Source organism: Anopheles funestus, unplaced genomic scaffold (assembly GCF_943734845.2).
Source record: "Anopheles funestus unplaced genomic scaffold, idAnoFuneDA-416_04 scaffold_27_ctg1, whole genome shotgun sequence".
Lineage (NCBI taxonomy): Eukaryota > Metazoa > Arthropoda > Insecta > Diptera > Culicidae > Anopheles > Anopheles funestus.
Genome location: NW_026045358.1, coordinates 83,046 through 110,296, shown reverse-complemented (window position 1 = coordinate 110,296; position 27,251 = coordinate 83,046). Strand labels below are relative to the sequence as shown.

Sequence of the window (27,251 nt, the reverse complement as noted above, 5' to 3'; positions counted from 1 at the left end):
TTGGCTAAGGTGTCTTGGCTAAGATGTCTTGGCTAAGGTGTCTTGGCTAATGTGTCTTGGCTAAGGTGTCTTGGCTTAGGTGTCTTGGCTAAGGTGTCTTGGCTAATGTGTCTTCGCTAATGTGTCTTGGCTAATGTGTCGGCCAATGTGTCTTGGCTAATGTGTCTTGGTTAATGTGTCTTGGCTAATGTGTCTTGGCTAAGGTGTCTTGGCTAAGGTGTCTTGGCTAATGTGTCTTGGCTAAGGTGTCTTGGCTAATGTGTCTTGGCTAATGTGTCTTGGCTAAGGTGTCTTCGCTAATGTGTCTTGGCTAATGTGTCTTGGCTAATGTGTCTCGGCTAAAGTGTCTTGGCTAATGTGTCTTGGCTAAGGTGTCTTGGCTAAGGTGTCTTGGCTAAGGTGTCTTGGCTAATGTGTCTTGGCTAATGTGTCTTGGCTAAGTTGTCTTGGCTAAGGTGTCTTGGCTAAGGTGTCTTAGCTAATGTGTCTTGGCTAATGTGTCTTGGCTAAGGTGTCTTGGCTAAGGTGTCTTGGCTAATGTGTCTTGGCTAATGTGTCTTGGCTAAGGTGTCTTGGCTAATGTGTCTTGGCTAATGTGTCTTGGCTAAGGTGTCTTCGCTAATGTGTCTTGGCTAATGTGTCTTGGCTAATGTGTCTCGGCTAAAGTGTCTTGGCTAATGTGTCTTGGCTAAGGTGTCTTGGCTTAGATGTCTTGGCTAAGGAGTCTTGGCTAATTTGTCTTGGCTAAGGTGTCTTGGCTAAGGTGTCTTGGCTAAGGTGTCTTGGCTAAGGTGTCTTGGCTAAGGTGTCTTGACTAATGTGTCTTGGCTAAGGTGTCTTGGCTAAGGTGTCTTTACTAATGTGTCTTGGCTAATGTGTCTTGGCTAATGTGTCTTGGCTAATGTGTCTTGGCTAATGTGTCTTGGCTAATGTGTCTTGGCTAAGGTGTCTTGGCTAAGGTGTCTTGGCTAAGGTGTCTTCGCTAATGTGTCTTGGCTAAGGTGTCTTGGCTAATGTGTCTTGGCTAAGGTGTCTTGGCTAATGTAACTTGGCTAAGGTGTCTTGGCTAAGGTGTCTTGGCTAATGTGTCTTGGCTAATGTGTCTTGGCTAAGGTGTCTTGGCTAATGTGTCTTGGCTAAGGTGTCTTGGCTAATGTGTCTTGGCTAATGTGTCTTGGCTAAGGTGTCTTGGCTAATGTGTCTTGGCTAAGGTGTCTTGGCTAAGGTGTCTTGGCTAAGGTGTCTTGGCTAATGTGTCTTGGCTAAGGTGTCTTGGCTAAGGTGTCTTGGCTAATGTGTCTTGGCTAATGTGTCTTGGCTAATGTGTCTTGGCTAAGATGTCTTGGCTAAGGTGTCATGGCTAAGGTGTCTTGGCTAATGTGTCTTGGCTAATGTGTCTTGGCTAATGTGTCTTGGCTAAGGTGTCTTGGCTAAGGTGTCTTGGCTAATGTGTCTTGGCTAATGTGTCTTGGCTAAGGTGTCTTGGCTAAGGTGTCTTGGCTAATGTGTCTTGGCTAAGGTGTCTTGGCTAATGTGTCTTGGCTAATGTGTCTTGGCTAAGGTGTCTTGGCTAAGGTGTCTTGGCTAAGGTGTCTTGGCTAAGGTGTCTTGGCTAAGGTGTCTTGGCTAAGGTGTCTTGGCTAAGGTGTCTTGGCTAATGTGTCTTGGCTAATGTGTCTTGGCTAAGGTGTCTTGGCTAAGGTGTCTTGGCTAAGGTGTCTTGGCTAAGGTGTCTTGGCTAAGGTGTCTTGGCTAATGTGTCTTGGCTAATGTGTCTTGGCTAAGGTGTTTTGGCTAAGGTGTCTTCGCTAATGTGTCTTGGCTAAGGTGTCTTGGCTAATGTGTCTTGGCTAAGGTGTCTTGGCTAATGTAACTTGGCTAAGGTGTCTTGGCTAAGGTGTCTTGGCTAATGTGTCTTGGCTAATGTGTCTTGGCTAAGGTGTCTTGGCTAATGTGTCTTGGCTAAGGTGTCTTGGTTAAGGTGTCTTGGCTAATGTGTCTTGGCTAATGTGTCTTGGCTAAGATGTCTTGGCTAAGGTGTCATGGCTAAGGTGTCTTGGCTAATGTGTCTTGGCTAATGTGTCTTGGCTAATGTGTCTTGGCTAAGGTGTCTTGGCTAAGGTGTCTTGGCTAATGTGTCTTGGCTAAGGTGTCTTGGCTAATGTGTCTTGGCTAATGTGTCTTGGCTAAGGTGTCTTGGCTAAGGTGTCTTGGCTAAGGTGTCTTGGCTAAGGTGTCTTGGCTAAGGTGTCTTGGCTAAGGTGTCTTGGCTAAGGTGTCTTGGCTAATGTGTCTTGGCTAATGTGTCTTGGCTAAGGTGTCTTGGCTAATGTGTCTTGGCTTATGTGTCTTGGCTAAGGTGTCTTGGCTAAGTTGTCTTGGCTAATGTGTTTTGGCTAAGGTGTCTTGGCTAATGTGTCTTGGCTAATGTGTCTTGGCTAAGGTGTCTTGGCTAAGGTGTCTTGGCTAAGGTGTCTTGGCTAAGGTGTCTTGGCTAAGGTGTCTTGGCTAAGGTGTCTTGGCTAATGTGTCTTGGCTAATGTGTCTTGGCTAATGTGTCTTGGCTAAGGTGTCTTGGCTAAGGTGTCTTGGCTAAGGTGTCTTGGCTAAGGTGTCTTGGCTAAGGTGTCTTGGCTAATGTGTCTTGGCTAATGTGTCTTGGCTAAGGTGTCTTGGCTAAGGTGTCTTCGCTAATGTGTCTTGGCTAAGGTGTCTTGGCTAATGTGTCTTGGCTAATGTGTCTTGGCTAAGGTGTCTTGGCTAAGGTGTCTTGGCTAATGTGTCTTGGCTAAGGTGTCTTGGCTAAGGTGTCTTGGCTAATGTGTCTTGGCTAAGGTGTCTTGGCTAAGGTGTCTTGGCTAAGGTGTCTTGGCTAATGTGTCTTGGCTAAGGTGTCTAATGTCTTGGCTAAGGTGTCTTCGCTAATGTGTCTTGGCTAAGGTGTCTTGGCTAAGGTGTCTTGGCTAATGTGTCTTGGCTAAGGTGTCTTGGCTAATGTGTCTTGGCTAAGGTGTCTTGGCTAAGGTGTCTTGGCTAATGTGTCTTGGCTAATGTGTCTTGGCTAATGTGTCTTCGCTAAGGTGTCTTGGCTAAGGTGTCTTGGCTAATGTGTCTTGGCTAAGGTGTCTTGGCTAATGTGTCTTGGCTAATGTGTCTTGGCTAAGGTGTCTTGGCTAAGGTGTCTTGGCTAAGGTGTCTTGGCTAAGGTGTCTTGGCTAAGGTGTCTTGGCTAATGTGTCTTGGCTAATGTGTCTCGGCTAATGTGTCTTGGCTAAGGTGTCTTGGCTAAGGTGTCTTGGCTAAGGTGTCTTGGCTAAGGTGTCTTGGCTAAGGTGTCTTGGCTAAGGTGTCTTGGCTAAGGTGTCTTGGCTAATGTAACTTGGCTAAGGTGTCTTGGCTAAGGTGTCTTGGCTAATGTGTCTTGGCTAATGTGTCTTGGCTAAGGTGTCTTGGCTAATGTGTCTTGGCTAAGGTGTCTTGGTTAAGGTGTCTTGGCTAATGTGTCTTGGCTAATGTGTCTTGGCTAAGATGTCTTGGCTAAGGTGTCATGGCTAAGGTGTCTTGGCTAATGTGTCTTGGCTAATGTGTCTTGGCTAATGTGTCTTGGCTAAGGTGTCTTGGCTAAGGTGTCTTGGCTTATGTGTCTTGGCTAATGTGTCTTGGCTAAGGTGTCTTGGCTAAGGTGTCTTGGCTAAGGTGTCTTGGCTAATGTGTCTTGGCTAAGATGTCTTGGCTAAGGTGTCATGGCTAATGTGTCTTGGCTAAGGTGTCTTGGCTAATGTGTCTTGGCTAATGTGTCTTGGCTAAGGTGTCTTGGCTAATGTGTCTTGGCTAATGTGTCTTGGCTAAGGTGTCTTGGCTAATGTGTCTTGGCTAAGGTGTCTTGGCTAAGGTGTCTTGGCTAATGTGTCTTGGCTAACGTGTCTTGGCTAAGGTGTCTTGGCTAAGGTGTCTTGGCTAAGGTGTCTTGGCTAAGGTGTCTTGGCTAAGGTGTCTTGGCTAATGTGTCTTGGCTAATGTGTCTTGGCTAATGTGTCTTGGCTAAGGTGTCTTCGCTAATGTGTCTTGGCTAAGGTGTCTTGGCTAAGGTGTCTTGGCTAAGGTGTCTTGGCTAAGGTGTCTTGGCTAAGGTGTCTTGGCTAATGTGTCTTGGCTAATGTGTCTTGGCTAAGGTGTCTTGGCTAAGGTGTCTTGGCTAAGGTGTCTTGGCTAAGGTGTCTTGGCTAAGGTGTCTTGGCTAATGTGTCTTGGCTAATGTGTCTTGGCTAAGGTGTCTTGGCTAAGGTGTCTTCGCTAATGTGTCTTGGCTAAGGTGTCTTGGCTAATGTGTCTTGGCTAATGTGTCTTGGCTAATGTGTCTTGGCTAAGGTGTCTTGGCTAAGGTGTCTTGGCTAATGTGTCTTGGCTAAGGTGTCTTGGCTAAGGTGTCTTGGCTAATGTGTCTTGGCTAATGTGTCTTGGCTAATGTGTCTTGGCTAAGGTGTCTTGGCTAAGGTGTCTTGGCTAAGGTGTCTTGGCTAAGGTGTCTTGGCTAAGGTGTCTTGGCTAATGTGTCTTGGCTAATGTGTCTTGGCTAAGGTGTCTTGGCTAAGGTGTCTTGGCTAAGGTGTCTTGGCTAAGGTGTCTTGGCTAATGTGTCTTGGCTAAGGTGTCTTGGCTAATGTGTCTTGGCTAAGGTGTCTTCGCTAATGTGTCTTGGCTAAGGTGTCTTGGCTAAGGTGTCTTGGCTAATGTGTCTTGGCTAAGGTGTCTTGGCTAATGTGTCTTGGCTAAGGTGTCTTGGCTAAGGTGTCTTGGCTAATGTGTCTTGGCTAATGTGTCTTGGCTAATGTGTCTTGGCTAAGGTGTCTTGGCTAAGGTGTCTTGGCTAATGTGTCTTGGCTAAGGTGTCTTGGCTAATGTGTCTTGGCTAATGTGTCTTGGCTAAGGTGTCTTGGCTAAGGTGTCTTGGCTAAGGTGTCTTGGCTAAGGTGTCTTGGCTAAGGTGTCTTGGCTAATGTGTCTTGGCTAATGTGTCTTGGCTAATGTGTCTTGGCTAAGGTGTCTTGGCTAAGGTGTCTTGGCTAAGGTGTCTTGGCTAAGGTGTCTTGGCTAATGTGTCTTGGCTAATGTGTCTTGGCTAAGGTGTCTTGGCTAAGGTGTCTTGGCTAAGGTGTCTTGGCTAATGTGTCTTGGCTAAGGTGTCTTGGCTAATGTGTCTTGGCTAATGTGTCTTGGCTAAGGTGTCTTGGCTAAGGTGTCTTGGCTAAGGTGTCTTGGCTAAGGTGTTTTGGCTAAGGTGTCTTCGCTAAGGTGTCTTGGCTAAGGTGTCTTGGCTAATGTGTCTTGGCTAAGGTGTCTTGGCTAATGTAACTTGGCTAAGGTGTCTTGGCTAAGGTGTCTTGGCTAATGTGTCTTGGCTAAGGTGTCTTGGCTAATGTGTCTTGGCTAAGGTGTCTTGGTTAAGGTGTCTTGGCTAATGTGTCTTGGCTAATGTGTCTTGGCTAAGATGTCTTGGCTAAGGTGTCATGGCTAAGGTGTCTTGGCTAATGTAACTTGGCTAATGTGTCTTGGCTAATGTGTCTTGGCTAATGTGTCTTGGCTAATGTAACTTGGCTAAGGTGTTTTGGCTAAGGTGTCTTGGCTAATGTGTCTTGGCTAATGTGTTTTGGCTAATGTGTCTTGGCTAAGGTGTCTTGGCTAAGGTGTCTTGGCTAAGGTGTCTTGGCTAATGTGTCTTGGCTAATGTGTCTTGGCTAAGATGTCTTGGCTAAGGTGTCATGGCTAAGGTGTCTTGGCTAATGTGTCTTGGCTAATGTGTCTTGGCTAATGTGTCTTGGCTAAGGTGTCTTGGCTAAGGTGTCTTGGCTAAGGTGTCTTGGCTAAGGTGTCTTGGCTAATGTGTCTTGGCTAAGGTGTCTTGGCTAAGGTGTCTTGGCTAAGGTGTGTTTGCTAAGGTGTCTTGGCTAATGTGTCTTGGCTAATGTGTCTTGGCTAAGGTGTTTTGGCTAAGGTGTCTTCGCTAATGTGTCTTGGCTAAGGTGTCTTGGCTAATGTGTCTTGGCTAAGGTGTCTTGGCTAATGTAACTTGGCTAAGGTGTCTTGGCTAAGGTGTCTTGGCTAATGTGTCTTGGCTAAGGTGTCTTGGCTAAGGTGTCTTGGCTAATGTGTCTTGGCTAATGTGTCTTGGCTAAGGTGTCTTGGCTAAGGTGTCTTCGCTAATGTGTCTTGGCTAAGGTGTCTTGGCTAATGTGTCTTGGCTAATGTGTCTTGGCTAATGTAACTTGGCTAAGGTGTTTTGGCTAAGGTGTCTTGGCTAATGTGTCTTGGCTAATGTGTCTTGGCTAAGGTGTCTTGGCTAATGTGTCTTGGCTAAGGTGTCTTGGTTAAGGTGTCTTGGCTAATGTGTCTTGGCTAATGTGTCTTGGCTAAGATGTCTTGGCTAAGGTGTCATGGCTAAGGTGTCTTGGCTAATGTGTCTTGGCTAATGTGTCTTGGCTAAGGTGTCTTGGCTAAGGTGTCTTGGCTAAGGTGTCTTGGCTAATGTGTCTTGGCTAAGGTGTCTTGGCTAAGGTGTCTTGGCTAAGGTGTCTTGGCTAAGGTGTCTTGGCTAAGGTGTCTTGGCTAAGGTGTCTTGGCTAAGGTGTCTTGGCTAAGGTGTCTTGGCTAAGGTGTCTTGGCTAATGTGTCTTGGCTAATGTGTCTTGGCTAAGGTGTTTTTTCTAAGGTGTCTTCGCTAATGTGTCTTGGCTAAGGTGTCTTGGCTAATGTGTCTTGGCTAAGGTGTCTTGGCTAATGTAACTTGGCTAAGGTGTCTTGGCTAAGGTGTCTTGGCTAATGTGTCTTGGCTAAGGTGTCTTGGCTAATGTGTCTTGGCTAAGGTGTCTTGGTTAAGGTGTCTTGGCTAATGTGTCTTGGCTAATGTGTCTTGGCTAAGATGTCTTGGCTAAGGTGTCATGGCTAAGGTGTCTTGGCTAATGTGTCTTGGCTAATGTGTCTTGGCTAATGTGTCTTGGCTAATGTGTCTTGGCTAATGTAACTTGGCTAAGGTGTCTTGGCTAAGGTGTCTTGGCTAAGGTGTCTTGGCTAAGGTGTCTTGGCTAAGGTGTCTTGGCTAAGGTGTCTTGGCTAAGGTGTCTTGGCTAATGTGTCTTGGCTAAGGTGTCTTGGCTAATGTGTCTTGGCTAAGGTGTCTTCGCTAATGTGTCTTGGCTAATGTGTCTTGGCTAATGTGTCTTGGCTAATGTGTCTTGGCTAAGGTGTCTTGGCTAAGGTGTCTTGGCTAAGGTGTCTTGGCTAAGGTGTCTTGGCTAATGTGTCTTGGCTAAGGTGTCTTGGCTAATGTGTCTTGGCTAAGGTGTCTTCGCTAATGTGTCTTGGCTAAGGTGTCTTGGCTAAGGTGTCTTGGCTAATGTGTCTTGGCTAAGGTGTCTTGGCTAATGTGTCTTGGCTAAGGTGTCTTGGCTAAGGTGTCTTGGCTAATGTGTCTTGGCTAATGTGTCTTGGCTAATGTGTCTTGGCTAAGGTGTCTTGGCTAAGGTGTCTTGGCTAATGTGTCTTGGCTAAGGTGTCTTGGCTAATGTGTCTTGGCTAATGTGTCTTGGCTAAGGTGTCTTGGCTAAGGTGTCTTGGCTAAGGTGTCTTGGCTAAGGTGTCTTGGCTAAGGTGTCTTGGCTAAGGTGTCTTGGCTAATGTGTCTTGGCTAATGTGTCTTGGCTAATGTGTCTTTGCTAAGGTGTCTTGGCTAAGGTGTCTTGGCTAAGGTGTCTTGGCTAAGGTGTCTTGGCTAATGTGTCTTGGCTAATGTGTCTTGGCTAAGGTGTCTTGGCTAAGGTGTCTTCGCTAATGTGTCTTGGCTAAGGTGTCTTGGCTAATGTGTCTTGGCTAATGTAACTTGGCTAAGGTGTTTTGGCTAAGGTGTCTTGGCTAATGTGTCTTGGCTAATGTGTCTTGGCTAAGGTGTCTTGGCTAATGTGTCTTGGCTAAGGTGTCTTGGTTAAGGTGTCTTGGCTAATGTGTCTTGGCTAATGTGTCTTGGCTAAGATGTCTTGGCTAAGGTGTCATGGCTAAGGTGTCTTGGCTAATGTGTCTTGGCTAATGTGTCTTGGCTAATGTGTCTTGGCTAATGTGTCTTGGCTAAGGTGTCTTGGCTAAGGTGTCTTGGCTAAGGTGTCTTGGCTAAGGTGTCTTGGCTAAGGTGTCTTGGCTAAGGTGTCTTGGCTAATGTGTCTTGGCTAAGGTGTCTTGGCTAATGTGTCTTGGCTAAGGTGTCTTCGCTAATGTGTCTTGGCTAAGGTGTCTTGGCTAAGGTGTCTTGGCTAATGTGTCTTGGCTAAGGTGTCTTGGCTAATGTGTCTTGGCTAAGGTGTCTTGGCTAAGGTGTCTTGGCTAATGTGTCTTGGCTAATGTGTCTTGGCTAATGTGTCTTGGCTAAGGTGTCTTGGCTAAGGTGTCTTGGCTAATGTGTCTTGGCTAAGGTGTCTTGGCTAATGTGTCTTGGCTAATGTGTCTTGGCTAAGGTGTCTTGGCTAAGGTGTCTTGGCTAAGGTGTCTTGGCTAATGTGTCTTGGCTAAGGTGTCTTGGCTAAGGTGTCTTGGCTAATGTGTCTTGGCTAATGTGTCTTGGCTAAGGTGTCTTGGCTAAGGTGTCTTGGCTAAGGTGTCTTGGCTAAGGTGTCTTGGCTAAGGTGTCTTGGCTAATGTGTCTTGGCTAATGTGTCTTGGCTAAGGTGTCTTGGCTAATGTGTCTTGGCTAATGTGTCTCGGCTAATGTGTCTTGGCTAAGGTGTCTTGGCTAAGGTGTCTTGGCTAAGGTGTCTTGGCTAAGGTGTTTTGGCTAAGGTGTCTTGGCTAATGTGTCTTGGCTAATGTGTCTTGGCTAATGTGTCTTGGCTAATGTGTCTTGGCTAAGGTGTCTTGGCTAATGTGTCTTGGCTTATGTGTCTTGGCTAAGGTGTCTTGGCTAAGTTGTCTTGGCTAATGTGTCTTGGCTAAGGTGTCTTGGCTAATGTGTCTTGGCTAATGTGTCTTGGCTAAGGTGTCTTGGCTAAGGTGTCTTGGCTAAGGTGTCTTGGCTAAGGTGTCTTGGCTAAGGTGTCTTGGCTAAGGTGTCTTGGCTAATGTGTCTTGGCTAATGTGTCTTGGCTTATGTGTCTTGGCTAAGGTGTCTTGGCTAAGGTGTCTTGGCTAAGGTGTCTTGGCTAAGGTGTCTTGGCTAAGGTGTCTTGGCTAATGTGTCTTGGCTAATGTGTCTTGGCTAAGGTGTCTTGGCTAAGGTGTCTTCGCTAATGTGTCTTGGCTAAGGTGTCTTGGCTAATGTGTCTTGGCTAAGGTGTCTTGGCTAATGTAACTTGGCTAAGGTGTCTTGGCTAAGGTGTCTTGGCTAATGTGTCTTGGCTAATGTGTCTTGGCTAAGGTGTCTTGGCTAAGGTGTCTTGGCTAAGGTGTCTTGGTTAAGGTGTCTTGGCTAATGTGTCTTGGCTAATGTGTCTTGGCTAAGATGTCTTGGCTAAGGTGTCATGGCTAAGGTGTCTTGGCTAATGTGTCTTGGCTAATGTGTCTTGGCTAATGTGTCTTGGCTAATGTGTCTTGGCTAAGGTGTCTTGGCTAATGTGTCTTGGCTAAGGTGTCTTGGCTAATGTGTCTTGGCTAATGTGTCTTGGCTAATGTGTCTTGGCTAATGTGTCTTGGCTAAGGTGTCTTGGCTAAGGTGTCTTGGCTAATGTGTCTTGGCTAAGGTGTCTTGGCTAATGTGTCTTGGCTAATGTGTCTGGGCTAAGGTGTCTTGGCTAAGGTGTCTTGGCTAAGGTGTCTTGGCTAAGGTGTCTTGGCTAAGGTGTCTTGGCTAATGTGTCTTGGCTAATGTGTCTTGGCTAATGTGTCTTGGCTAAGGTGTCTTGGCTAAGGTGTCTTGGCTAAGGTGTCTTGGCTAATGTGTCTTGGCTAATGTGTCTTGGCTAAGGTGTCTTGGCTAAGGTGTCTTCGCTAATGTGTCTTGGCTAAGGTGTCTTGGCTAATGTGTCTTGGCTAAGGTGTCTTGGCTAATGTAACTTGGCTAAGGTGTTTTGGCTAAGGTGTCTTGGCTAATGTGTCTTGGCTAATGTGTCTTGGCTAAGGTGTCTTGGCTAATGTGTCTTGGCTAAGGTGTCTTGGTTAAGGTGTCTTGGCTAATGTGTCTTGGCTAATGTGTCTTGGCTAAGATGTCTTGGCTAAGGTGTCATGGCTAAGGTGTCTTGGCTAATGTGTCTTGGCTAATGTGTCTTGGCTAATGTGTCTTGGCTAAGGTGTCTTGGCTAATGTGTCTTGGCTAATGTGTCTTGGCTAATGTGTCTTGGCTAAGGTGTCTTGGCTAAGGTGTCTTGGCTAAGGTGTCTTGGCTAAGGTGTCTTGGCTAATGTGTCTTGGCTAAGGTGTCTTGGCTAAGGTGTCTTGGCTAAGGTGTCTTGGCTAATGTGTCTTGGCTAATGTGTCTTGGCTAAGGTGTCTCGGCTAAGGTGTCTTGGCTAAGGTGTCTCGACTAATGTGTCTTGGCTAGGGTGTCTTGGCTAAGGTGTCTTGGCTAATGTGTCTTGGCTAATGTGTCTTGGCTAAGGTGTCTTGGCTAATGTGTCTTGGCTAATGTGTCTTGGCTAAGGTGTCTTGGCTAAGGTGTCTTGGCTAATGTGTCTTGGCTAAGGTGTCTTGGCTAATGTGTCTAAGCTAAAGTGTATTGGCTAATGTAACTTGGCTAAGGTGTTTTGGCTAAGGTGTCTTGGCTAATGTGTCTTGGCTAATGTGTCTTGGCTAAGGTGTCTTGGCTAATGTGTCTTGGCTAAGGTGTCTTGGTTAAGGTGTCTTGGCTAATGTGTCTTGGCTAATGTGTCTTGGCTAAGATGTCTTGGCTAAGGTGTCTTGGCTAAGGTGTCTTGGCTAATGTGTCTTGGCTAATGTGTCTTGGCTAATGTGTCTTGGCTAAGGTGTCTTGGCTAAGGTGTCTTGGCTAATGTGTCTTGGCTAATGTGTCTTGGCTAAGGTGTCTTGGCTAAGGTGTCTTGGCTAAGGTGTCTTGGCTAAGGTGTCTTGGCTAATGTGTCTTGGCTAAGGTGTCTTGGCTAAGGTGTCTTGGCTAAGGTGTCTTGGCTAATGTGTCTTGGCTAATGTGTCTTGGCTAAGGTGTCTCGGCTAAGGTGTCTTGGCTAAGGTGTCTCGACTAATGTGTCTTGGCTAAGGTGTCTTGGCTAAGGTGTCTTGGCTAATGTGTCTTGGCTAATGTGTCTTGGCTAAGGTGTCTTGGCTAATGTGTCTTGGCTAATGTGTCTTGGCTAAGGTGTCTTGGCTAAGGTGTCTTGGCTAATGTGTCTTGGCTAAGGTGTCTTGGCTAATGTGTCTTGGCTAATGTGTCTTGGCTAAGGTGTCTTGGCTAAGGTGTCTTGGCTAAGGTGTCTTGGCTAAGGTGTCTTGGCTAAGGTGTCTTGGCTAATGTGTCTTGGCTAATGTGTCTTGGCTAAGGTGTCTTGGCTAAGGTGTCTTGGCTAAGGTGTCTTGGCTAATGTGTCTTGGCTAATGTGTCTTGGCTAAGGTGTCTTGGCTAAGGTGTCTTCGCTAATGTGTCTTGGCTAAGGTGTCTTGGCTTATGTGTCTTGGCTAAGGTGTCTTGGCTAATATAACTTGGCTAAGGTGTCTTGGCTAAGGTGTCTTGGCTAATGTGTCTTGGCTAATGTGTCTTGGCTAAGGTGTCTTGGCTAATGTGTCTTGGCTAAGGTGTCTTGGCTAATGTGTCTTGGCTAAGGTGTCTTGGCTAAGGTGTCTTGGCTAATGTGTCTTGGCTAAGGTGTCTTGGCTAAGGTGTCTTGGCTAAGGTGTCTTGGCTAATGTGTCTTGGCTAATGTGTCTTGGCTAAGGTGTCTCGGCTAAGGTGTCTTGGCTAAGGTGTCTCGACTAATGTGTCTTGGCTAAGGTGTCTTGGCTAAGGTGTCTTGGCTAATGTGTCTTGGCTAATGTGTCTTGGCTAAGGTGTCTTGGCTAAGGTGTCTCGGCTAATGTGTCTTGGCTAAGGTGTCTTGGCTAAGGTGTCTTGGCTAATGTGTCTTGGCTAATGTGTCTTGGCTAAGGTGTCTTGGCTAAGGTGTCTTTACTAATGTGTCTTGGCTAATGTGTCTTGGCTAAGGCGTCTTGGCTAATGTGTCTTGGCTAATGTGTCTTGGCTAAGGTGTCTTGGCTAATGTGTCTTGGCTAATGTGTCTTGGCTAAGGTGTCTTCGCTAATGTGTCTTGGCTGAGGTGTCTTGGCTAATGTGTCTTGGCTAATGTGTCTTGGCTAATGTGTCTTGGCTAAGGTGTCTTGGCTAAGGTGTCTTGGCTAAGGTGTCTTGGCTAATGTGTCTTGGCTAATGTGTCTTGGCTAATGTGTCTTGGCTAAGGTGTCTTGGCTAAGGTGTCTTGGCTAATGTGTCTTGGCTAAGGTGTCTTGGCTAATGTGTCTTGGCTAAGGTGTCTTGGCTAAGGTGTCTTGGCTAAGGTGTCTGGGCTAATGTGTCTTGGCTAATGTGTCTAAGCTAAAGTGTATTGGCTAATGTGTCTTGGCTAAGGTGTCTTGGCTAAGATGTCTTGGCTAAGGAGTCTTGGCTAATGTGTCTTGGCTAAGGTGTCTTGGCTAAGGTGTCTTGGCTAAGGTGTCTTGGCTAAGGTGTCTTGGCTAATGTGTCTTGGCTAATGTGTCTTGGCTAATGTGTCTTGGCCAATGTGTCTTGGCTAATGTGTCTTGGTTAATGTGTCTTGGCTAAGGTGTCTTGGCTAAGGTGTCTTGGCTAATGTGTCTTGGCTAATGTGTATTGGATAAGGTGTCTTGGCTAATGTGTCTTGGCTAATGTGTCTTGGCTAATGTGTCTTGGCTTATGTGTCTTGGCTAATGTGTCTTGGCTAAGGTGTCTTGGCTAAGGTGTCTTGGCTAAGGTGTCTTGGCTAATGTGTCTTGGCTAAGGTGTCTTGGCTAATGTGTCTTGGCTAAGGTGTCTTGGCTAAGGTGCCTTGGCTAATGTGTCTTGGCTAATGTGTCTTGGCTAAGGTGTCTTGGCTAATGTGTCTTGGCTAATGTGTCTTGGCTAAGGTGTCTTGGCTAATGTGTCTGGGCTAATGTGTCTTGGCTAATGTGTCTAAGCTAAAGTGTATTGGCTAATGTGTCTTGGCTAAGGTGTCTTGGCTAAGATGTCTTGGCTAAGGAGTCTTGGCTAATGTGTCTTGGCTAAGGTGTCTTGGCTAAGGTGTCTTGGCTAAGGTGTCTTGGCTAATGTGTCTTGGCTAATGTGTCTTGGCTAATGTGTCTTGGCCAATGTGTCTTGGCTAATGTGTCTTGGTTAATGTGTCTTGGCTAAGGTGTCTTGGCTAAGGTGTCTTGGCTAATGTGTCTTGGCTAATGTGTATTGGCTAAGGTGTCTTGGCTAATGTGTCTTGGCTAATGTGTCTTGGCTAATGTGTCTTGGCTAATGTGTCTTGGCTAATGTGTCTTGGCTAAGGTGTCTTGGCTAAGGTGTCTTGGCTAAGGTGTCTGGGCTAATGTGTCTTGGCTAATGTGTCTTGGCTAATGTGTCTTGGCTAATGTGTCTTGGCTAAGGTGTCTTGGCTAAGGTGTCTTGGCTAAGGTGTCTGGGCTAATGTGTCTTGGCTAATGTGTCTAAGCTAAAGTGTATTGGCTAATGTGTCTTGGCTAAGGTGTCTTGGCTAAGATGTCTTGGCTAAGGTGTCTCGGCTAATGTGTCTTGGCTAAGGTGTCTTGGCTAAGGTGTCTTGGCTAATGTGTCTTGGCTAATGTGTCTTGGCTAAGGCGTCTTGGCTAATGTGTCTTGGCTAATGTGTCTTGGCTAAGGTGTCTTGGCTAATGTGTCTTGGCTAATGTGTCTTGGCTAAGGTGTCTTCGCTAATGTGTCTTGGCTGAGGTGTCTTGGCTAATGTGTCTTGGCTAATGTGTCTTGGCTAATGTGTCTTGGCTAAGGTGTCTTGGCTAAGGTGTCTTGGCTAAGGTGTCTTGGCTAATGTGTCTTGGCTAATGTGTCTTGGCTAATGTGTCTTGGCTAAGGTGTCTTGGCTAAGGTGTCTTGGCTAAGGTGTCTTGGCTAAGATGTCTTGGCTAAGGTGTCTTGGCTAAGGTGTCTTGGCTAAGGTGTCTGGGCTAATGTGTCTTGGCTAATGTGTCTAAGCTAAAGTGTATTGGCTAATGTGTCTTGGCTAAGGTGTCTTGGCTAAGATGTCTTGGCTAAGGAGTCTTGGCTAAGGTGTCTTCGCTAAAGTGTCTTGGCTAAGGTGTCTTGGCTAAGGTGTCATGGCTAATGTGTCTTGGCTAATGTGTCTTGGCTAATGTGTCTTGGCCAATGTGTCTTGGCTAATGTGTCTTGGTTAATGTGTCTTGGCTAAGGTGTCTTGGCTAAGGTGTCTTGGCTAATGTGTCTTGGCTAATGTGTATTGGCTAAGGTGTCTTGGCTAATGTGTCTTGGCTAATGTGTCTTGGCTAATGTGTCTGGGCTAATGTGTCTTGGCTAATGTGTCTAAGCTAAAGTGTATTGGCTAATGTGTCTTGGCTAAGGTGTCTTGGCTAAGGTGTCTTGGCTAAGGTGTCTTGGCTAATGTGTCTTGGCTAATGTGTCTTGGCTAAGGTGTCTTGGCTAAGGTGTCTTGGCTAAGGTGTCTTGGCTAATGTGTCTTGGCTAAGGTGTCTTGGCTAATGTAACTTGGCTAATGTGTCTTGGCTAAGGTGTCTTGGCTAAGGTGTCTTGGCTAAGGTGTCTTGGCTAATGTGTCTTGGCTAAGGTGTCTTGGCTAATGTGTCTTGGCTAATGTGTCTTGGCTAAGGTGTCTTGGCTAAGGTGTCTTGGCTAATGTGTCTTGGCTAATGTGTCTTGGCTAATGTGTCTTGGCTAAGGTGTCTTGGCTAAGGTGTCTTGGCTAATGTGTCTTGGCTAAGGTGTCTTGGCTAATGTGTCTTGGCTAATGTGTCTTGGCTAAGGTGTCTTGGCTAAGGTGTCTTGGCTAAGGTGTCTTGGCTAAGGTGTCTTGGCTAAGGTGTCTTGGCTAATGTGTCTTGGCTAATGTGTCTTGGCTAAGGTGTCTTGGCTAAGGTGTCTTGGCTAAGGTGTCTGGGCTAATGTGTCTTGGCTAATGTGTCTTGGCTAATGTGTCTTGGCTAATGTGTCTTGGCTAATGTGTCTTGGCTAAGGTGTCTTGGCTAAGGTGTCTTGGCTAAGGTGTCTTGGCTAATGTGTCTTGGCTAATGTGTCTTGGCTAATGTGTCTTGGCTAAGGTGTCTTGGCTAAGGTGTCTTGGCTAATGTGTCTTGGCTAAGGTGTCTTGGCTAATGTGTCTTGGCTAAGGTGTCTTGGCTAAGGTGTCTTGGCTAAGGTGTCTGGGCTAATGTGTCTTGGCTAATGTGTCTAAGCTAAAGTGTATTGGCTAATGTGTCTTGGCTAAGGTGTCTTGGCTAAGATGTCTTGGCTAAGGTGTCTCGGCTAATGTGTCTTGGCTAAGGTGTCTTGGCTAAGGTGTCTTGGCTAATGTGTCTTGGCTAATGTGTCTTGGCTAAGGTGTCTTGGCTAAGGTGTCTTTACTAATGTGTCTTGGCTAATGTGTCTTGGCTAAGGCGTCTTGGCTAATGTGTCTTGGCTAATGTGTCTTGGCTAAGGTGTCTTGGCTAATGTGTCTTGGCTAATGTGTCTTGGCTAATGTGTCTTGGCTAATGTGTATTGGCTAAGGTGTCTTGGCTAATGTGTCTTGGCTAATGTGTCTTGGCTAATGTGTCTTGGCTAATGTGTCTTGGCTAATGTGTCTTGGCTAATGTGTCTTGGCTAAGGTGTCTTGGCTAAGGTGTCTTGGCTAAGGTGTCTTGGCTAATGTGTCTTGGCTAAGGTGTCTTGGCTAATGTGTCTTGGCTAAGGTGTCTTGGCTAAGGTGTCTGGGCTAATGTGTCTTGGCTAATGTGTCTAAGCTAAAGTGTATTGGCTAATGTGTCTTGGCTAAGGTGTCTTGGCTAAGATGTCTTGGCTAAGGAGTCTTGGCTAATGTGTCTTGGCTAAGGTGTCTTGGCTAAGGTGTCTTGGCTAAGGTGTCTTGGCTAATGTGTCTTGGCTAATGTGTCTTGGCTAATGTGTCTTGGCTAATGTGTCTTGGCTAATGTGTCTTGGCTAATGTGTCTTGGCTAAGGTGTCTTGGCTAAGGTGTCTTGGCTAATGTGTCTTGGCTAATGTGTCTTGGCTAAGGTGTCTTGGCTAAGGTGTCTTGGCTAATGTGTCTTGGCTAAGGTGTCTTGGCTAAGGTGTCTTGGCTAATGTGTCTTGGCTAATGTGTCTTGGCTAAGGTGTCTTGGCTAAGATGTCTTGGCTAATGTGTCTTGGCTAAGGTGTCTTGGCTAAGGTGTCTTGGCTAATGTGTCTTGGCTAATGTGTCTTGGCTAATGTGTCTTGGCTAAGATGTCTTGGCTAAGGTGTCATGGCTAAGGTGTCTTGGCTAATGTGTGTTGGCTAATGTGTCTTGGCTAATGTGTCTTGGCTAAGGTGTCTTGGCTAAGGTGTCTTGGCTAATGTGTCTTGGCTAATGTGTCTTGGCTAATGTGTCTTGGCTAAGGTGTCTTGGCTAAGGTGTCTTGGCTAATGTGTCTTGGCTAAGGTGTCTTGGCTAATGTGTCTTGGCTAATGTGTCTTGGCTAAGGTGTCTTGGCTAAGGTGTCTTGGCTAAGGTGTCTTGGCTAATGTGTCTTGGCTAATGTGTCTTGGCTAATGTGTCTTGGCTAAGGTGTCTTGGCTAAGGTGTCTTGGCTAAGGTGTCTTGGCTAAGGTGTCTTGGCTAAGGTGTCTTGGCTAATGTGTCTTGGCTAATGTGTCTTGGCTAAGGTGTCTTGGCTAAGGTGTCTTCGCTAATGTGTCTTGGCTAAGGTGTCTTGGCTAATGTGTCTTGGCTAATGTGTCTTGGCTAATGTGTCTTGGCCAATGTGTCTTGGCTAATGTGTCTTGGTTAATGTGTCTTGGCTAAGGTGTCTTGGCTAAGGTGTCTTGGCTAATGTGTCTTGGCTAATGTGTATTGGCTAAGGTGTCTTGGCTAATGTGTCTTGGCTAATGTGTCTTGGCTAATGTGTCTTGGCTTATGTGTCTTGGCTAATGTGTCTTGGCTAAGGTGTCTTGGCTAAGGTGTCTTGGCTAAGGTGTCTTGGCTAATGTGTCTTGGCTAAGGTGTCTTGGCTAATGTGTCTTGGCTAAGGTGTCTTGGCTAAGGTGCCTTGGCTAATGTGTCTTGGCTAATGTGTCTTGGCTAAGGTGTCTTGGCTAATGTGTCTTGGCTAATGTGTCTTGGCTAAGGTGTCTTGGCTAATGTGTCTGGGCTAATGTGTCTTGGCTAATGTGTCTAAGCTAAAGTGTATTGGCTAATGTGTCTTGGCTAAGGTGTCTTGGCTAAGATGTCTTGGCTAAGGAGTCTTGGCTAATGTGTCTTGGCTAAGGTGTCTTGGCTAAGGTGTCTTGGCTAAGGTGTCTTGGCTAATGTGTTTTGGCTAATGTGTCTTGGCTAATGTGTCTTGGCCAATGTGTCTTGGCTAATGTGTCTTGGTTAATGTGTCTTGGCTAATGTGTCTTGGCTAAGGTGTCTTGGCTAATGTGTCTTGGCTAATGTGTCTTGGCTAAGGTGTCTTGTCTAATGTGTCTGGGCTAATGTGTCTTGGCTAATGTGTCTAAGCTAAAGTGTATTGGCTAATGTGTCTTGGCTAAGGTGTCTTGGCTAAGATGTCTTGGCTAAGGAGTCTTGGCTAATGTGTCTTGGCTAAGGTGTCTTGGCTAAGGTGTCTTGGCTAAGGTGTCTTGGCTAATGTGTCTTGGCTAATGTGTCTTGGCTAATGTGTCTTGGCCAATGTGTCTTGGCTAATGTGTCTTGGCTAATGTGTCTTGGCTAAGGTGTCTTGGCTAAGGTGTCTTGGCTAAGGTGTCTTGGCTAAGGTGTCTTGGCTAAGGTGTCTTGGCTAAGGTGTCTTGGCTAATGTGTCTTGGCTAATGTGTCTTGGCTAAGGTGTCTTGGCTAAGGTGTCTTCGCTAAGGTGTCTTGGCTAAGGTGTCTTGGCTAATGTGTCTTGGCTAATGTGTCTTGGCTAATGTGTCTTGGCCAATGTGTCTTGGCTAATGTGTCTTGGTTAATGTGTCTTGGCTAAGGTGTCTTGGCTAAGGTGTCTTGGCTAATGTGTCTTGGCTAATGTGTATTGGCTAAGGTGTCTTGGCTAATGTGTCTTGGCTAATGTGTCTTGGCTAATGTGTCTTGGCTTATGTGTCTTGGCTAATGTGTCTTGGCTAAGGTGTCTTGGCTAAGGTGTCTTGGCTAAGGTGTCTTGGCTAATGTGTCTTGGCTAAGGTGTCTTGGCTAATGTGTCTTGGCTAAGGTGTCTTGGCTAAGGTGTCTTGGCTAATGTGTCTTGGCTAATGTGTCTTGGCTAAGGTGTCTTGGCTAATGTGTCTTGGCTAATGTGTCTTGGCTAATGTGTCTTGGCTAATGTGTCTTGGCTAATGTGTCTTGGCTAAGGTGTCTTGGCTAAGGTGTCTTGGCTAAGGTGTCTGGGCTAATGTGTCTTGGCTAATGTGTCTTGGCTAATGTGTCTTGGCTAATGTGTCTTGGCTAAGGTGTCTTGGCTAAGGTGTCTTGGCTAAGGTGTATTGGCTAATGTGTCTTGGCTAATGTGTCTAAGCTAAAGTGTATTGGCTAATGTGTCTTGGCTAAGGTGTCTTGGCTAAGATGTCTTGGCTAAGGTGTCTCGGCTAATGTGTCTTGGCTAAGGTGTCTTGGCTAAGGTGTCTTGGCTAAGGTGTCTTGGCTAATGTGTCTTGGCTAAGGTGTCTTGGCTAAGGTGTCTTTACTAATGTGTCTTGGCTAATGTGTCTTGGCTAAGGCGTCTTGGCTAATGTGTCTTGGCTAATGTGTCTTGGCAAAGGTGTCTTGGCTAATGTGTCTTGGCTAATGTGTCTTGGCTAAGGTGTCTTCGCTAATGTGTCTTGGCTGAGGTGTCTTGGCTAATGTGTCTTGGCTAATGTGTCTTGGCTAATGTGTCTTGGCTAATGTGTCTTGGCTAAGGTGTCTTGGCTAAGGTGTCTTGGCTAAGGTGTCTTGGCTAATGTGTCTTGGCTAATGTGTCTTGGCTAATGTGTCTTGGCTAAGGTGTCTTGGCTAAGGTGTCTTGGCTAATGTGTCTTGGCTAAGGTGTCTTGGCTAATGTGTCTTGGCTAAGGTGTCTTGGCTAAGGTGTCTTGGCTAAGGTGTCTGGGCTAATGTGTCTTGGCTAATGTGTCTAAGCTAAAGTGTATTGGCTAATGTGTCTTTTCTAAGGTGTCTTGGCTAAGATGTCTTGGCTAAGGAGTCTTGGCTAAGGTGTCTTCGCTAAGGTGTCTTGGCTAAGGTGTCTTGGCTAAGGTGTCTTGGCTAATGTGTCTTGGCTAATGTGTCTTGGCTAATGTGTCTTGGCCAATGTGTCTTGGCTAATGTGTCTTGGTTAATGTGTCTTGGCTAAGGTGTCTTGGCTAAGGTGTCTTGGCTAATGTGTCTTGGCTAATGTGTATTGGCTAAGGTGTCTTGGCTAATGTGTCTTGGCTAATGTGTCTTGGCTAATGTGTCTGGGCTAATGTGTCTTGGCTAATGTGTCTAAGCTAAAGTGTATTGGCTAATGTGTCTTGGCTAAGGTGTCTTGGCTAAGGTGTCTTGGCTAAGGTGTCTTGGCTAATGTGTCTTGGCTAAGGTGTCTTGGCTAATGTGTCTTGGCTAAGGTGTCTTGGCTAAGGTGTCTTGGCTAATGTGTCTTGGCTAATGTGTCTTGGCTAAGGTGTCTTGGCTAATGTGTCTTGGCTAAGGTGTCTTGGCTAATGTAACTTGGCTAATGTGTCTTGGCTAAGGTGTCTTGGCTAAGGTGTCTTGGCTAAGGTGTCTTGGCTAAGGTGTCTTGGCTAAGGTGTCTTGGCTAATGTGTCTTGGCTAATGTGTCTTGGCTAAGATGTCTTGGCTAAGGTGTCATGGCTAAGGTGTCTTGGCTAATGTGTCTTGGCTAATGTGTCTTGGCTAATGTGTCTTGGCTAAGGTGTCTTGGCTAAGGTGTCTTGGCTAATGTGTCTTGGCTAATGTGTCTTGGCTAATGTGTCTTGGCTAAGGTGTCTTGGCTAAGGTGTCTTGGCTAATGTGTCTTGGCTAAGGTGTCTTGGCTAATGTGTCTTGGCTAATGTGTCTTGGCTAATGTGTCTTGGCTAAGGTGTCTTGGCTAAGGTGTCTTGGCTAAGGTGTCTTGGCTAAGGTGTCTTGGCTAAGGTGTCTTGGCTAATGTGTCTTGGCTAATGTGTCTTGGCTAAGGTGTCTTGGCTAAGGTGTCTTGGCTAAGGTGTCTGGGCTAATGTGTCTTGGCTGAGGTGTCTTGGCTAATGTGTCTTGGCTAATGTGTCTTGGCTAATGTGTCTTGGCTAAGGTGTCTTGGCTAAGGTGTCTTGGCTAAGGTGTCTTGGCTAATGTGTCTTGGCTAATGTGTCTTGGCTATTGTGTCTTGGCTAAGGTGTCTTGGCTAAGGTGTCTTGGCTAATGTGTCTTGGCTAAGGTGTCTTGGCTAATGTGTCTTGGCTAAGGTGTCTTGGCTAAGGTGTCTTGGCTAAGGTGTCTGGGCTAATGTGTCTTGGCTAATGTGTCTAAGCTAAAGTGTATTGGCTAATGTGTCTTGGCTAAGGTGTCTTGGCTAAGATGTCTTGGCTAAGGTGTCTCGGCTAATGTGTCTTGGCTAAGGTGTCTTGGCTAAGGTGTCTTGGCTAATGTGTCTTGGCTAATGTGTCTTGGCTAAGGTGTCTTGGCTAAGGTGTCTTTACTAATGTGTCTTGGCTAATGTGTCTTGGCTAAGGCGTCTTGGCTAATGTGTCTTGGCTAATGTGTCTTGGCTAAGGTGTCTTGGCTAATGTGTCTTGGCTAATGTGTCTTGGCTAATGTGTCTTGGCTAATGTGTATTGGCTAAGGTGTCTTGGCTAATGTGTCTTGGCTAATGTGTCTTGGCTAATGTGTCTTGGCTAATGTGTCTTGGCTAATGTGTCTTGGCTAATGTGTCTTGGCTAAGGTGTCTTGGCTAAGGTGTCTTGGCTAAGGTGTCTTGGCTAATGTGTCTTGGCTAAGGTGTCTTGGCTAATGTGTCTTGGCTAAGGTGTTTTGGCTAAGGTGTCTGGGCTAATGTGTCTTGGCTAATGTGTCTAAGCTAAAGTGTATTGGCTAATGTGTCTTGGCTAAGGTGTCTTGGCTAAGATGTCTTGGCTAAGGAGTCTTGGCTAATGTGTCTTGGCTAAGGTGTCTTGGCTAAGGTGTCTTGGCTAAGGTGTCTTGGCTAATGTGTCTTGGCTAATGTGTCTTGGCTAATGTGTCCTGGCCAATGTGTCTTGGCTAATGTGTCTTGGTTAATGTGTGTTGGCTAAGGTGTCTTGGCTAAGGTGTCTTGGCTAATGTGTCTTGGCTAATGTGTCTTGGCTAAGGTGTCTTGGCTAAGGTGTCTTGGCTAATGTGTCTTGGCTAAGGTGTCTTGGCTAAGGTGTCTTGGCTAATGTGTCTTGGCTAATGTGTCTTGGCTAAGGTGTCTTGGCTAAGATGTCTTGGCTAATGTGTCTTGGCTAAGGTGTCTTGGCTAAGGTGTCTTGGCTAATGTGTCTTGGCTAATGTGTCTTGGCTAAGGTGTCTTGGCTAAGGTGTCTTGGCTAAGGTGTCTTGGCTAATGTGTCTTGGCTAATGTGTCTTGGCTAAGGTGTCTTGGCTAAGATGTCTTGGCTAAGGTGTCTTGGCTAATGTGTCTTGGCTAATGTGTCTTGGCTAAGGTGTCTTGGCTAAGATGTCTTGGCTAATGTGTCTTGGCTAAGGTGTCTTGGCTAAGGTGTCTTGGCTAATGTGTCTTGGCTAATGTGTCTTGGCTAAGGTGTCTTGGCTAAGGTGTCTTGGCTAAGGTGTCTTGGCTAATGTGTCTTGGCTAATGTGTCTTGGCTAAGGTGTCTTGGCTAAGATGTCTTGGCTAAGGTGTCATGGCTAAGGTGTCTTGGCTAATGTGTCTTGGCTAATGTGTCTTGGCTAATGTGTCTTGGCTAAGGTGTCTTGGCTAATGTGTCTTGGCTAATGTGTCTTGGCTAATGTGTCTTGGCTAATGTGTCTTGGCTAAGGTGTCTTGGCTAAGGTGTCTTGGCTAATGTGTCTTGGCTAAGGTGTCTTGGCTAATGTGTCTTGGCTAATGTGTCTTGGCTAAGGTGTCTTGGCTAAGGTGTCTTGGCTAAGGTGTCTTGGCTAAGGTGTCTTGGCTAAGGTGTCTTGGCTAATGTGTCTTGGCTAATGTGTCTTGGCTAATGTGTCTTGGCTAAGGTGTCTTGGCTAAGGTGTCTTGGCTAAGGTGTCTTGGCTAAGGTGTCTTGGCTAAGGTGTCTTGGCTAAGGTGTCTTGGCTAATGTGTCTTGGCTAATGTGTCTTGGCTAAGGTGTCTTGGCTAAGGTGTCTTCGCTAATGTGTCTTGGCTAAGGTGTCTTGGCTAATGTGTCTTGGCTAATGTGTCTTGGCTAATGTAACTTGGCTAAGGTGTCTTGGCTAAGGTGTCTTGGCTAATGTGTCTTGGCTAATGTGTCTTGGCTAAGGTGTCTTGGCTAAGGTGTCTTGGTTAAGGTGTCTTGGCTAATGTGTTTTGGCTAATGTGTCTTGGCTAAGATGTCTTGGCTAAGGTGTCATGGCTAAGGTGTCTTGGCTAATGTGTCTTGGCTAATGTGTCTTGGCTAATGTGTCTTGGCTAAGGTGTCTTGGCTAAGGTGTCTTGGCTAATGTGTCTTGGCTAATGTGTCTTGGCTAATGTGTCCTGGCTAAGGTGTCTTGGCTAAGGTGTCTTGGCTAATGTGTCTTGGCTAAGGTGTCTTAGCTAATGTGTCTTGGCTAATGTGTCTTGGCTAAGGTGTCTTGGCTAAGGTGTCTTGGCTAAGGTGTCTTGGCTAAGGTGTCTTGGCTAAGGTGTCTTGGCTAATGTGTCTTGGCTAATGTGTCTTGGCTAATGTGTCTTGGCTAAGGTGTCTTGGCTAAGGTGTCTTGGCTAAGGTGTCTTGGCTAATGTGTCTTGGCTAATGTGTCTTGGCTAAGGTGTCTTGGCTAAGGTGTCTTGGCTAAGGTGTCTTCGCTAATGTGTCTTGGCTAAGGTGTCTTGGCTAATGTGTCTTGGCTAAGGTGTCTTGGCTAAGGTGTCTTGGCTAAGGTGTCTGGGCTAATGTGTCTTGGCTAATGTGTCTAAGCTAAAGTGTATTGGCTAATGTGTCTTGGCTAAGGTGTCTTGGCTAAGATGTCTTGGCTAAGGAGTCTTGGCTAATGTGTCTTGGCTAAGGTGTCTTGGCTAAGGTGTCTTGGCTAAGGTGTCTTGGCTAATGTGTCTTGGCTAATGTGTCTTGGCTAATGTGTCTTGGAAAATGTGTCTTGGCTAATGTGTCTTGGTTAATGTGTCTTTGCTAAGGTGTCTTGGCTAAGGTGTCTTGGCTAATGTGTCTTGGCTAATGTGTATTGGCTAAGGTGTCTTGGCTAATGTGTCTTGGCTAATGTGTCTTGGCTAATGTGTCTTTGCTAATGTGTCTTGGCTAATGTGTCTTGGCTAAGGTGTCTTCGCTAAGGTGTCTTGGCTAAGGTGTCTTGGCTAATGTGTCTTGGCTAAGGTGTCTTGGCTAATGTGTCTTGGCTAATGTGTCTTGGCTAAGGTGTCTTGGCTAATGTGTCTTGGCTAATGTGTCTTGGCTAAGGTGTCTTGGCTAATGTGTCTTGGCTAAGGTGTCTTGGCTAAGGTGTCTTGGCTAATGTGTCTTGGCTAATGTGTCTTGGCTAAGGTGTCTTGGCTAATGTGTCTTGGCTAAGGTGTCTTGGCTAAGGTGTCTTGGCTAAGGTGTCTTGGCTAATGTGTCTTGGCTAAGGTGTCATGGCTAAGGTGTCTTGGCTAATGTGTCTTGGCTAATGTGTCTTGGCTAAGGTGTCTTGGCTAAGGTGTCTTGGCTAATGTGTCTTGGCTAATGTGTCTTGGCTAATGTGTCTTGGCTAAGGTGTCTTGGCTAAGGTGTCTTGGCTAATGTGTCTTGGCTAAGGTGTCTTGGCTAATGTGTCTTGGCTAAGGTGTCTTGGCTAAGGTGTCTTGGCTAAGGTGTCTTGGCTAAGGTGTCTTGGCTAAGGTGTCTTGGCTAAGGTGTCTTGGCCAATGTGTCTTGGCTAATGTGTCTTGGCTAATGTGTCTTGGCTAAGGTGTCTTGGCTAAGGTGTCTTGGCTAAGGTGTCTTGGCTAAGGTGTCTTGGCTAAGGTGTCTTGGCTAAGGTGTCTTGGCTAATGTGTCTTGGCTAATGTGTCTTGGCTAAGGTGTCTTGGCTAAGGTGTCTTCGCTAATGTGTCTTAGCTAAGGTGTCTTGGCTAATGTGTCTTGGCTAATGTAACTTGGCTAAGGTGTCTTGGCTAAGGTGTCTTGGCTAATGTGTCTTGGCTAATGTGTCTTGGCTAAGGTGTCTTGGCTAATGTGTCTTGGCTAAGGTGTCTTGGTTAAGGTGTCTTGGCTAATGTGTCTTGGCTAATGTGTCTTGGCTAAGATGTCTTGGCTAAGGTGTCATGGCTAAGGTGTCTTGGCTAATGTGTCTTGGCTAATGTGTCTTGGCTAATGTGTCTTGGCTAAGGTGTCTTGGCTAAGGTGTCTTGGCTAATGTGTCTTGGCTAATGTGTCTTGGCTAATGTGTCTTGGCTAAGGTGTCTTGGCTAAGGTGTCTTGGCTAATGTGTCTTGGCTAAGGTGTCTTGGCTAATGTGTCTTGGCTAAGGTGTCTTGGCTAAGGTGTCTTGGCTAAGATGTCTTGGCTAAGGTGTCTTGGCTAAGGTGTCTTGGCTAATGTGTCTTGGCTAATGTGTCTTGGCTAATGTGTCTTGGCTAAGGTGTCTTGGCTAAGGTGTCTTGGCTAAGGTGTCTTGGCTAAGGTGTCTTGGCTAAGGTGTCTTGGCTAATGTGTCTTGGCTAATGTGTCTTGGCTAAGGTGTCTTGGCTAAGGTGTCTTCGCTAATGTGTCTTGGCTAAGGTGTCTTGGCTAATGTGTCTTGGCTAAGGTGTCTTGGCTAATGTAACTTGGCTAAGGTGTCTTGGCTAAGGTGTCTTGGCTAATGTGTCTTGGCTAATGTGTCTTGGCTAAGGTGTCTTGGCTAATGTGTCTTGGCTAAGGTGTCTTGGTTAAGGTGTCTTGGCTAATGTGTCTTGGCTAATGTTTCTTGGCTAAGGTGTCTTGGCTTAGATGTCTTGACTAATGTGTCTTGGCTAATGTGTCATGGCTAAGGTGTCTTGGCTAATGTGTCTTAGCTTACGTGTCTTGGCTAAGGTGTCTTGGCTAATGTGTCTTGGCTAATGTGTCTTGGCTAAGGTGTCTTCGCTAATGTGTCTTGGCTAAGGTGTCTTGGCTAATGTGTCTTGGCTAATGTGTCTTGGCTAATGTGTCTTGGCTAAGGTGTCTTGGCTAAGGTGTCTTGGCTAAGGTGTCTTGGCTAATGTGTCTTGGCTAATGTGTCTTGGCTAAGGTGTCTTCGCTAATGTGTCTTGGCTAAGGTGTCTTGGCTAAGGTGTCTTGGCTAATGTGTCTTGGCTAATGTGTCTTGGCTAAGGTGTCTTGGCTAATGTGTCTTGGCTAAGGTTTCTTGGCTAAGGTGTCTTCGCTAATGTGTCTTGGCTAAGGTGTCTTGGCTAATGAGTCTTGGCTAATGTGTCTTGGCTAAGGTGTCTTGGCTAATGTGTCTTGGCTAATGTGTCTTGGCTAATGTGTCTTGGCTAAGGTGTCTTGGCTAATGTGTCTTGGCTAATGTGTCTTGGCTAATGTGTCTTGGCTAATATGTCTTGGCTAAGGTGTCTTCGCTAATGTGTCTTGGCTAATGTGTCTTGGCTAAGGTGTCTTGGCTAATGTGTCTTGGCTAATGTGTCTTGGCTAATGTGTCTTGGCTAAGGTGTCTTCGCTAATGTGTCTTGGCTAAGGTGTCTTGGCTAATGTGTCTTGGCTAAGGTGTCTTCGCTAATGTGTCTTGGCTAATGTGTCTTGGCTAAGGTGTCTTGGCTAAGGTGTCTTGGCTAATGTGTCTTGGCTAAGGTGTCTTGGCTAATGTGTCTTGGCTAAGGTGTCTTGGCTAAGGTGTCTTGGCTAATGTGTCTTGGCTAATGTGTCTTGGCTAAGTTGTCTTGGCTAAGGTGTCTCGGCTAATGTGTCTTGGACAATGTGTCTTGGCTAAGGTGTCTTGGCTAAGGTGTCTTGGCTAAGGTGTCTTGGCTAATGTGTCTTGGCTAATGTGTCTTGGCTAATGTGTCTTGGCTAAGGTGTCTTGGCTAATGTGTCTTGGCTAAGGTGTCTTGGCTAATGTGTCTTGGCTAATGTGTCTTGGCTAATGTGTCTTGGCTAATGTGTCTTGGCTAAGGTGTCTTGGCTAAGGTGTCTTGGCTAATGTGTCTTGGCTAAGGTGTCTTGGCTAATGTGTATTGGCTAATGTGTCTTGGCTAAGGTGTCTTGGCTAATGTGTCTTGGCTAATGTGTCTTGGCTAATGTGTCTTGGCTAAGGTGTCTTGGCTAATGTGTCTTGGCTAATGTGTCTTGGCTAATGTGTCTTGGCTAAGGTGTCTTCGCTAATGTGTCTTGGCTAAGGTGTCTTGGCTAATGTGTCTTGGCTAATGTGTCTTGGCTAAGGTGTCTTGGCTAAGGTGTCTTGGCTAATGTGTCTTGGCTAATGTGTCTTGGTTAAGGTGTCTTGGCTAATGTGTCTTGGCTAATGTGTCTTGGCTCAGGTGTCTTGGCTTAGATGTCTTGGCTAATGTGTCTTGGCTAATGTGTCATGGCTAAGGTGTCTTGGCTAATGTGTCTTAGCTAATGTGTCTTGGCTAATGTGTCTTGGCTAAGCTGTCTTCGCTAAGGTGTCTTGGCTAAGGTGTCTTGGCTAATGTGTCTTGGCTAATGTGTCTTGGCTAATGTGTCTTGGCTAAGGTGTCTTGGCTAAGGTGTCTTGGCTAAGGTGTCTTGGCTAATGTGTCTTGGCTAATGTGTCTTGGCTAAGGTGTCTTGGCTAATGTGTCTTGGCTAAGGTGTCTTGGCTAAGGTGTCTTGGCTAATGTGTCTTGGCTAATGTGTCTTGGCTAAGGTGTCTTGGCTAATGTGTCTTGGCTAAGGTGTCTTGGCTAAGGTGTCTTGGCTAATGTGTCTTGGCTAAGGTGTCTTGGCTAATGTGTCTTGGCTAAGGTGTCTTGGCTAAGGTGTCTTCGCTAATGTGTCTTGGCTAATGTGTCTT

At 46.1% G+C, this 27,251-nt stretch overlaps 1 long non-coding RNA gene across 1 annotated transcript in view; it reads left to right on the top strand.

Annotated features, from left to right (window-relative positions):
- Positions 1–5,619: 5,619 nt before the first annotated feature.
- The window catches only part of LOC125774548 (uncharacterized), a 67,771-nt gene continuing 46,139 nt past the window's right edge, over positions 5,620–27,251 (top strand). Inside the window, exons 1-2 of the long non-coding RNA XR_007421036.1 lie at positions 5,620–5,754; positions 17,193–17,332. This is a non-coding gene — a long non-coding RNA (uncharacterized LOC125774548). The remainder of the gene's footprint in view (positions 5,755–17,192; positions 17,333–27,251) is intronic.